The sequence below is a fragment of the Temnothorax curvispinosus genome, unplaced genomic scaffold (assembly GCF_003070985.1).
Source record: "Temnothorax curvispinosus isolate PA1 unplaced genomic scaffold, ASM307098v1 QBEX01003329.1, whole genome shotgun sequence".
NCBI classification, from domain to species: domain Eukaryota; kingdom Metazoa; phylum Arthropoda; class Insecta; order Hymenoptera; family Formicidae; genus Temnothorax; species Temnothorax curvispinosus.
In genome coordinates, this window is record NW_020213109.1 from 253,514 (window position 1) to 262,728 (window position 9,215).

Below are 9,215 nucleotides of genomic sequence, written 5' to 3' on the forward strand. Positions count from 1 at the left end.
CTTCTTGCTACACGACGCGGACGATCGCCAATATCCAACTTGGTATACTCGTCTATCGAAGCGTCTTTTTTTGTCTATCTGGCGATTAGCGACTATGATATAATCGGTGAAAAAGTAGAACGGACGCGATATCAAACTTCAGTTGGCTACTTTATACACCAACAACAAGACGACAATTTCTTACAAGTAAAGGACGCGGTAAAGCTATAATATTTCTCTAACATTTGAAAATTAAACATTTTCGAGAATTAAAATTATGTTAGCAATTAACAAAAAAATGTTCCATTCAATTTGCAAAAAATGTCTGAAAATTCAAAATTTGTCAAAATATTCGTAAATAAAAGCAGAATGTAACAAGTTACGTACATCATATTTTATAGGCAGATAAATTGATATTTCCATCGGTGAACTTTTACAATTTGCATGCAATAATAATAGAGTAAAAAGTTTCCAAAACTTGTGCAATTGTAAGTCATCGAAATTTTTATATAGTCGTCGGATGCGCGCGCGTGTATAAGGAGCAAAAATGGTATCGCGTCGATTGAAAGTTTGCGAGGTGAGAAAAGTCCGGTCTTTCGATGAACGTCTGTCGAGAACTGACTCGCAATAAACGTAGCTGCAGAAAATAACCCCCCCCCCCTCCGATAACTTTATCGCCTCGCTGATGCGATAAATCTCGTTAATTCGCACGATTTAAGCAAAACGTACGATACCTGATAATGTCAACTGGTTAATAAAATATATTACGCAATTTTGAAAGTGTTATAGCGTTTTAGCTGCAAACTTATAACACGGTTAACTGCATATATTTTAAAGCACATTGTACACAATGCATCAATTTGCCCCACAGACTTACTAAAGACTATTTTTTAATACAATCAGTAATTTTTTATCTTTATATTATATTAATCTCAATTTAATAAGTATCTGAGATTTTTGTCATATAAAATATGGAATTCCATTTATTTTATCTGTATCAAATATTTTCATGCATATATCTGAAAATACATTAATATATCAATTTTTTTATCTAATACGATATATATATATAGAATATCACGATATAGAGTTTTACAATATATGTATGTAATGTGAAACTCTATATCGTAAGATTATCTTGCTAACAAATCTAGATTTAATTATCGAATTAATTCCCAAATTTCAGCGGTATTGAACATCGCTGCGTACGAAACGCGCATCCGGGGAAAACATATAACGATGTCTCGGGTCGAATCATAAATTCCCGGTTACAGGCAAGGGGACGTATAATTGCGTACGTTGTGTTCTCGATATCAGCGTCTCGCCGCGATCCCATCCCACGGCGTCGTGGATCTCCGGCGCAAAACTCCACGACAAATCGTAAACGCGAACGCGCCGCGCGCAGAACACGGCAAAACATTCATAATTGCATTCCGGAAGTGAACAGGTTGAAAAGCGGCCCGGCACGTATTCTCGGTATCAATTCTGTAGCCTCGGATAATTGCTGACACGCGATCCGAACCATGTTCTAGTGCACCTGCATAGCCACATACGCAGTTATCACTATGCCGGTACGTATACGCATGATTACGAGATACGACGTATTATGCAATAACATTAAAAATACTATCACTTTTTCTCCTTCAATTTCATAATACCGCTATAGGGTGCTTTAGAAGTTTGACATTGATTCACTCAGGTTTGAGAAATTGTTAAAATAAGATAAGAGCAAAACGTTTATGGGGCGGGAATAAGATAAGAAAAAATGTCAAAAAAAAATTTAATTTTCTTGGTAACATTATATTTCTGTGGACATAAATCTTTCTTTACACAATCAGGTATTATAGTCTTTATATAGCATATACCTATAGCATTCTTCTTTCCATTAAACAGAACATCTAGTTTCACCACGGGATTGTATCTTTTTCTTGAATTTTCCCACAAAAATGATTGAGAACTCAGTCGCACTTCGAACAAGTCTCGAGGACAATCGCAGCTCAGCTCATTTATCTATTATTAAAAGTTTTTAACTACCGGCGTCGAGCGGCGGCTACAGACCACGTTAAGGCGGCGAGGACGAGAAAGGCGGAAAAACGATAAGAAAAGCATAAGAAAAAAAGACCTGCACAGAGGAGATGAAACTCTTTCACGGGAGTTTCTTCCGAATACAACGAACAACCGTAAGAATAAGCTCATTCAGATCAGCATTTCTTAACGAGGAAAGTTGCAGTTACTAACGGGGTTTGTGTACACCACGATAAACAAGATCTCGAGATTACAGAAACTCGACGACCATAGGCGTGTTTTGTGTAAGTCAAACGAATAGCGTTACATTTATGCGTGACAATCCATATTCAGAGTCAAAGAGCGCATAACGTAAAAGCATGATAATATGTAATTATCGCGTGCTTATTTTCCAGCAACGAAAGAGATTCATGAATACACTACTCAATCGACAACACGTATGTTTTTGTAACTCTAAGAGCTCTTCGACTCGAGTGCCGAAGTACCAACGTCCGAGTACCAAACGAGGACCGTTCGAAATCATTGAGGGAAAGCCGGAGTGGTGTCAAGAGAAAGAGAGAGAGAGAGAGACAGAAAATGTGAATGAAATGAGAAGATCGATGACGTTAATTATTCATTCTCGAAGTATTAGTTAATTTAATTTTTAAAGAATAATAAATTAAAATAAATATGTCGAATCCGACGTGATTGATTTTAATGACTTGAGCGTCGAAATAATCATCCTGATTAATGATATATCAAGAGCCACGGTAATGTCTCACGCCAAGTATACGCGCAACGCGAAACCGCCCCGTGTATTTTTACGCGAGTTATTGATAATACTTTAATGAAACAGTATTATGTAAATAAAATAAAATAGTGATAAATACCACATAAAATAGTATTAAATACGTAATGTAATACATAAATCTTGTTAACCTCTTGTTAATCTTTTTCTTTGCCAGTAATAATTAACAAAGGAAATGGTTTAATTCCACCCAATTGGCCATTTATTAATTTTATTCAAATACACGTTGGGTATTTGAATATTATATCAATAATCTTGTTAACCTCAGGTTAACAATATTTATGTATTACACGTATATTTAATACTATTTATCATTATTTTTTTTATTTACATGATACTGTTATACCTCAAGTTTCCTAATAATGTATCATTAATCAGAAAACTGAACGTTAACCTCGAGGACAGACAATATGAAAATTCATAATTTGAATTATTTTTGGTATATCATCAATTTTTATAATTAAGAGGTTCCGTAGAACTCATTGTAAATCTATAACCTAGTTTACACTTGAAGGACCACAAACCATGGTCGAAACCATGGTTGTGTATTTAAATATTATGTTAATAAACAACCAGTTGGGTCGAATTAAACCATTTCCTTTATAAATCTTAATTTATCATCGTATATCAAGAAGAACGTTGTAAGTTATTTAATCGTGACACTTTGACTAAACGCCCTGCTAAAACTAAAAGTAGCTACGCCAAGTGAAGCCGGAAGGTAGTAATCGAACGAACGGAAGGGAATAGTAACGGCAATAGTACTCCATAACGCTCGACTAAATTTAATAAATAGGCACTTTCGAATTACATGATCGGATTGGTCTATAACTCTTTCCGGTCGCAGCTCCAAATCGCCGATACGTTAACCCCGTATATCCCCCCCCGAACAAGAGATAATACGTACTTTTTCACGGAAGTCCGTGGATTTCCGAGGACATATCGTCGACGATCTTTGAACCACCTTTGAACCCCGACCGCGCCGCAACTATCGACGTGTCGACGATGCTACCAGTGCGATGTCCGGATGTTCATGAAACATTTGTTTCACTACACTTTTGCGACGGTCCTCTCGTCGAATTACAAAATCGCGTAGAAAATCACCGTTGTTTCCACCGTGCCAGAATAGATCGCCGCTGAAGCACTCGTGCGCTATTTTGCTCTCTGGTATTTTTCAATTATGTTTACAAACGACGACGGGTTTCGGACAGAATGAGCGATTAGCGCCAATAGTTTCGACGGTGCAGCCGCGTGATTTCTTCGGTACTTGATAGAAAGCGCTCAATATATATTTATCTTACTTGAGAAATTTATATTTGCATTTATTAAAAAAAAAAAAATATTTCCAAAACATTTTCTGTCAAAATGTATCCAAGATCTTTTCTGTCAAGTCTGGTTTATTTTAAAAAAAATAGAAATAAGAATAAAATCATTTTTCTTTCATAATTTAAGAAAAGAAATTATAGATGTAGTCGTATTTTATCAAATTAAAAATAAATTATACAAGACTGTACGCAACAGTTGGTAAAACTATTCTAGCAGTTATCTTAAAAATAATATCTTAATTGTCACATTCACCAGGTTCAGCTAATATTTAATAATATTCTTGTATCTATCGGAAATATTTAAATTTTATCGCTTCTTTTGAATAGGAGAATATCTCTGCTTCTGCCCTTTATACCAAGCAGCAAAGATTTATCGGCGTAATCACGCGTACGGTACACGCCGGTGACAACACGATTATTCGTGGCTTCTGATCGGCGACGTACGATCGATTCGGAAATATTATACTTCCGGGACAAGCGGTCGCCGAGCAAACGATCGTCAATGTACGTCATAAATCTATCGAACGATCCGCACGCCACCGGATTTCGTACGAATTCACGCTTGAGCCAAACCGGTGCCGAATCGTTAATCAATGCCGAAAAAGAGAACGCACGTATCTTTTATCGCGTAAGAATTATGCGCATCAAGCGTTATTATCGCAATGGCATAAAGTATACTCCATTATTTTTCGATAATAAGAATAGAAAATATAAAACTCTGGCAGGAAGGTAACATCACGAAATCAAGTCAAACCGAAGCGAACGACGTTCGATAAATCGAGAGCCGCGGTTGAAAATATACATCAGCGATTGTGAATGAGTTATTCCGAAAACTATACAGGTCCAAGACTGGAAATTGTTAAAATAACGATAACGGCTGCTCTGGTTCTCCAATATAAAAACTTACTTTCAGATATAATATTTAGGTATAGTATAGTATCGTGTCGAGGCATTACAAAAAATTAATTGATAGAATTTTTATAACATCGCGAAAAATATGTCAAACTTAAAAAATAACGAACTTGTTTTATTTTCAGAATAATTGACTTAATTTTTTGTGCATTATACATCAAAACGTGAAAAGGGGCTAATAAATAAATAACTTTCAAATACGTTTCCGATTAATCGCCAAAATTGCGAGAAATCTCCATGAGACCACAGTATAACTGCAAAATCACTGATATATCAGCACGCTACGTACGAACGCGTTGCGTCAAGATCGCGAATTCGGAATCGAACGTCCGTCAAGAAAACTTTGAGATCACGTGATCCGTCAACCCTCGTCGTTAGTTTCAAGTCCTCCAATCTTCCTCGTACACGTTGCACGACGTGTAACACGAGAACATACCCGACCAATGAACCGATCCCGAACTTCTTTTTGCCCTCGGAGCGACAATCGTTCCGAAGGACAAGAACGAAGAAAGCAAAAAACTCGTGCTGCAACTTGTCCCGGCTGATCACGCGCGAACTTACGACAAGATCCTTCGTCGGATCCTCTTCGAAGAAGAAGAAGAAGAATCGAAAATCGCGCACCTGCGGAACTCCGAGTATGAGAAACAGAAACCCGATCTCAATGCGCCCGACGAGAACTTCGAAAAGTTCGCCACTACGTCGAGTGTCAGGCCAGTTTTTCGTCGGGGTGAAGCGCGAAGCACCCGCACCAGGCACGTGCGAAAATAACGCGGGCCGATTGGCGACGATCAACACGACACTCCACGGCGAACTTATCACATCGGAATCCCGAAAACCCCTTCAGCCACGTCGCGGCTACTGCTGCTGAATGCTGGCTGGTGCTGATGGTGGTGCCGGTGCTACTGCTCCACACCGCGTATATACCGCACGATGAACACGGACACGCGCGCTCAAGCCTGCGCGAGCGCAATGCCGGCGACGATTCCGGCAGTAGGGGGTTGTTTGATGCCTGCCCCTTCGGAAGATACTTTTACCGGCGACGCGCATCTCGTCCGTGCGCAAGAAAGCGCGTTAAGAATTGCTGCCGATCCAACACAAGCGGATCGTCAACGATAAAGAAGAAGGTAAGGATATAAGACCTTATTTATTTTAGGGGTTACTTTTACGTCATAATAAAATAAGTACTATGCCTACAAGGTGCCAATAAAAAATTGATCAATATCTATAATAGAAAAGTATTTCATAACTCAAATTTGTTAATATCCAAATTTGTTGAATATTAGTTACTTTTCTTGAATCCAATAGTTTTAAAACTATTTATAGTATTTATCTAATGTAAGAAAAATTATTCTTGCAAAAGTAAAAAAAGTTTAAATAAAAGTTGATTAATATATAATAGAATCGGTGAAGAATATTTGAATATTAGTTTTGTCAAAAACTATAATGACGTTTTCATTATTTTATTAAAGCAAAAATGTTGATGGACGTTATGTCTAATTTATGTATATGTATATATTTAAAAGTTTATTATTCCGGATATCTGAATATCGACGTATCAAAACAACGTTTGGCTAACAGATACGTTAACAGATACGCGAGTCAATCTTTATTAACATATCCGGCTTTTAGTGAGAATTGTCACAAATATATTATAATTATTTAAATAATATAATGCATCATCATTTAAAAAATTTATTATCAAACATTCTGTTTTCACTTATGTCGACATTCATTAAATTAATTTCCTGCATATCTATCTTTAACGACATTCTAATCATAACTACGAGGAAGATTGGATCAAGAATACACTGTCGGAACGAAGAATTTCTTCGGAATATTAATGATAAAACCCATTTTCATATATTAGTGTGAATAATCTTATCATTAATTATTATCATAGATATAATTAAGATTAAAACCATAACACCGACAGAATAGTAGCAACTTGCAGAAGTAGATATTAAAAATAATGAAGTTTAATATTAAGACTTCAATTATCAAAGAAATAGAATTAGTGAGGTTATCGATGTTATAAGATTATGTCTCCTACAAGATACAAAAGGACACATTTGTTTATTTCGACGTACATGCGCCTGTCGGGTCCCAAAAATTAATAGCACTGAGAAGTCACCATACCCTAGTAATTTCCATCACTCTCTTGAGAGCGTTAAATAAACGAAGGTAAGAATAGTGAAGGTGAAGCGTAAGGCAACGCCATGAAGAGTATCGACAAGGAAGCGGAAGAATTCCAGGGAACAAAAACATCCGACAGGAGTCGGTAGCGGCAAGTTGTTCGCCGTATCTAAAACCAGCGAGATCAAACGCATTCACGCAGCCCGATTTCGTTTGACGTCCATCGTCTGGAAAACGCTTTCGCTACGGGGGGCTGCCGCGGAATCCGCGTCTTGACGTCCCTTCAGTACGGTACGGAGCTGCTGCCGCAATATCTTTCGGCGTAACATATACAGTATGGTGGTGGCTGTAACATTGTCGGACGCACGTTGCCGCGCTCAGTTTGCGCACACCCGCGTATATCCTCGGTAGTACATCCTCCCCCTCCACCCCCACGGATCGAGCGTTACTCAGTCGTGAGGAATTCTTTGATACCTATCTACCTACCTCGCAGGGAAATGTTTCGCCAACCACCGTTCGCGAGATTCCGCGAGATACCTCCGGGACGCGTACACGTGTATGTATACTCGGCGTGCTAAACGTGCGTTTACCGCATTCGGAGGTCTTTACTGTAAACAGATCCAATAAGCGCAAGTATGCACCACAATCCGACTGTAATAAGAGGGAATGAAATTACTGTTATTTATATAACGACAAAGGGAAAGCATCGTCAGAAACAACGAAGGCAATACGTATCGTGTAATACCTTGTCCGTGTAAGTAGAATCGTTTTATCACACCTGTGGCCCTAATGAGATCATAAACTTGGATTCGGTATTTGTAAAGGACGCAAATTTTGAGAAGATCGATTATTTGTTTCTTCTTGAAAACGCGATTAATTAAATCGCGAAAACTGAAAGATTTTGTCTGTATACTCATGTTTTGTAGACCTGTACGTATTTTAAATATTTCGATCAATGTAACACAATAAATTCATAAATAATTAAGCGCCGTTGGCTGTAATTCCAATCGGAAGAAATTTATTATCCATAAGAAAGAGAACACAGAATTATAACGTGTAAATTCCAAGGGGCAACGATTATCCGAGTTGAAAGCGAGTCGAGATTGTTGCCACGTCAAGACGTTGTTGCCACCATTTCTGACTTCTCATGTACGAAATGTGCGGGTCTTTTACAACGGTCAGCAGCACTCTATTTACCCGGGATTCCCCTCAACGGCGCTATACTCGGGAAAAGGAATTTGTGTCGTACCCGCAGAATGACTCGACATGTAGCAACCGTCCCGTATACGATGGCGGATTTATTCGCAGTGCACGAGGGATCTCCTTGCATGGGAAGGTGAACGCGCGACCAATAAGGTAGATCTACCCACAAATTGAGCACCTAAATTCGACGAAATCTTTCCCCCTTTATCTATATCTCTTTCTATATTGCGCGCTTAACTGAAGAACTTAATTTTACACCATAAAAAGTTTCGCAGAACTCTTATTACATCTTTAACTTTATTTATAAAAGAAGCAATTCGATCAATAACTATAATTAGAAAAAAAACGAGCGTATTACCAACTGTAAAAAAAATAACGATTTTTCTTTGAACTGCCGCCGATGATTTCGCTAGTGAAACGAGTTTTACCTCGTCGAATAATCCCGGCCGATGTTGTTAAATCCGTGCGACTTTATCGGACGGTAAATTTTCCAGCGTGACAGATTTCTTAAAATATTTTCAATATCGTAGAAGCAAGGTATATATATATATATATATATAGGATACATACATATCATGCTGCCTCAAGCGCCTCCAGGATACCCCGCCGCGTAAAGTTGAATTTTCCGAGGATCGACACCGGCGATCGAGTTCGTTCGCTCGCTCACATGGACGTTCGATAATGTATCTATCGGAGTTCCGCGTCAAAACGGTTCCCGCGGGACCTTCGAGCAACGATGTCTTTGTACACGGATACTGCTTGAACAAATTGGGAATGTAGACGTACTTAGCATCAGTGCATTCGCCGACGAGAGATAGAAAGTTCAGCGAGGAAAAAATTCATGAAAATTCACA

General features: G+C 38.2%; 1 protein-coding gene across 10 annotated transcripts in view; it reads right to left on the minus strand.

Annotated features, from left to right (window-relative positions):
* Nucleotides 1-5,916, minus strand: part of LOC112452384 (lachesin-like) — a 198,155-nt gene extending 192,239 nt beyond the window's left edge. For 2 of the 10 annotated variants that reach the window (XM_025012572.1, XM_025012566.1), the window contains exons 1-2: nucleotides 5,462-5,916; nucleotides 3,696-3,952 (exon numbers count right to left, since the gene is read on the minus strand). The gene's annotated coding sequence lies outside the window, so the exon portion shown is untranslated. The other 8 variants (XM_025012569.1, XM_025012568.1, XM_025012567.1 and 5 more) reach the window with 8 other exon arrangements.
* Nucleotides 5,917-9,215: the final 3,299 nt, after the last annotated feature.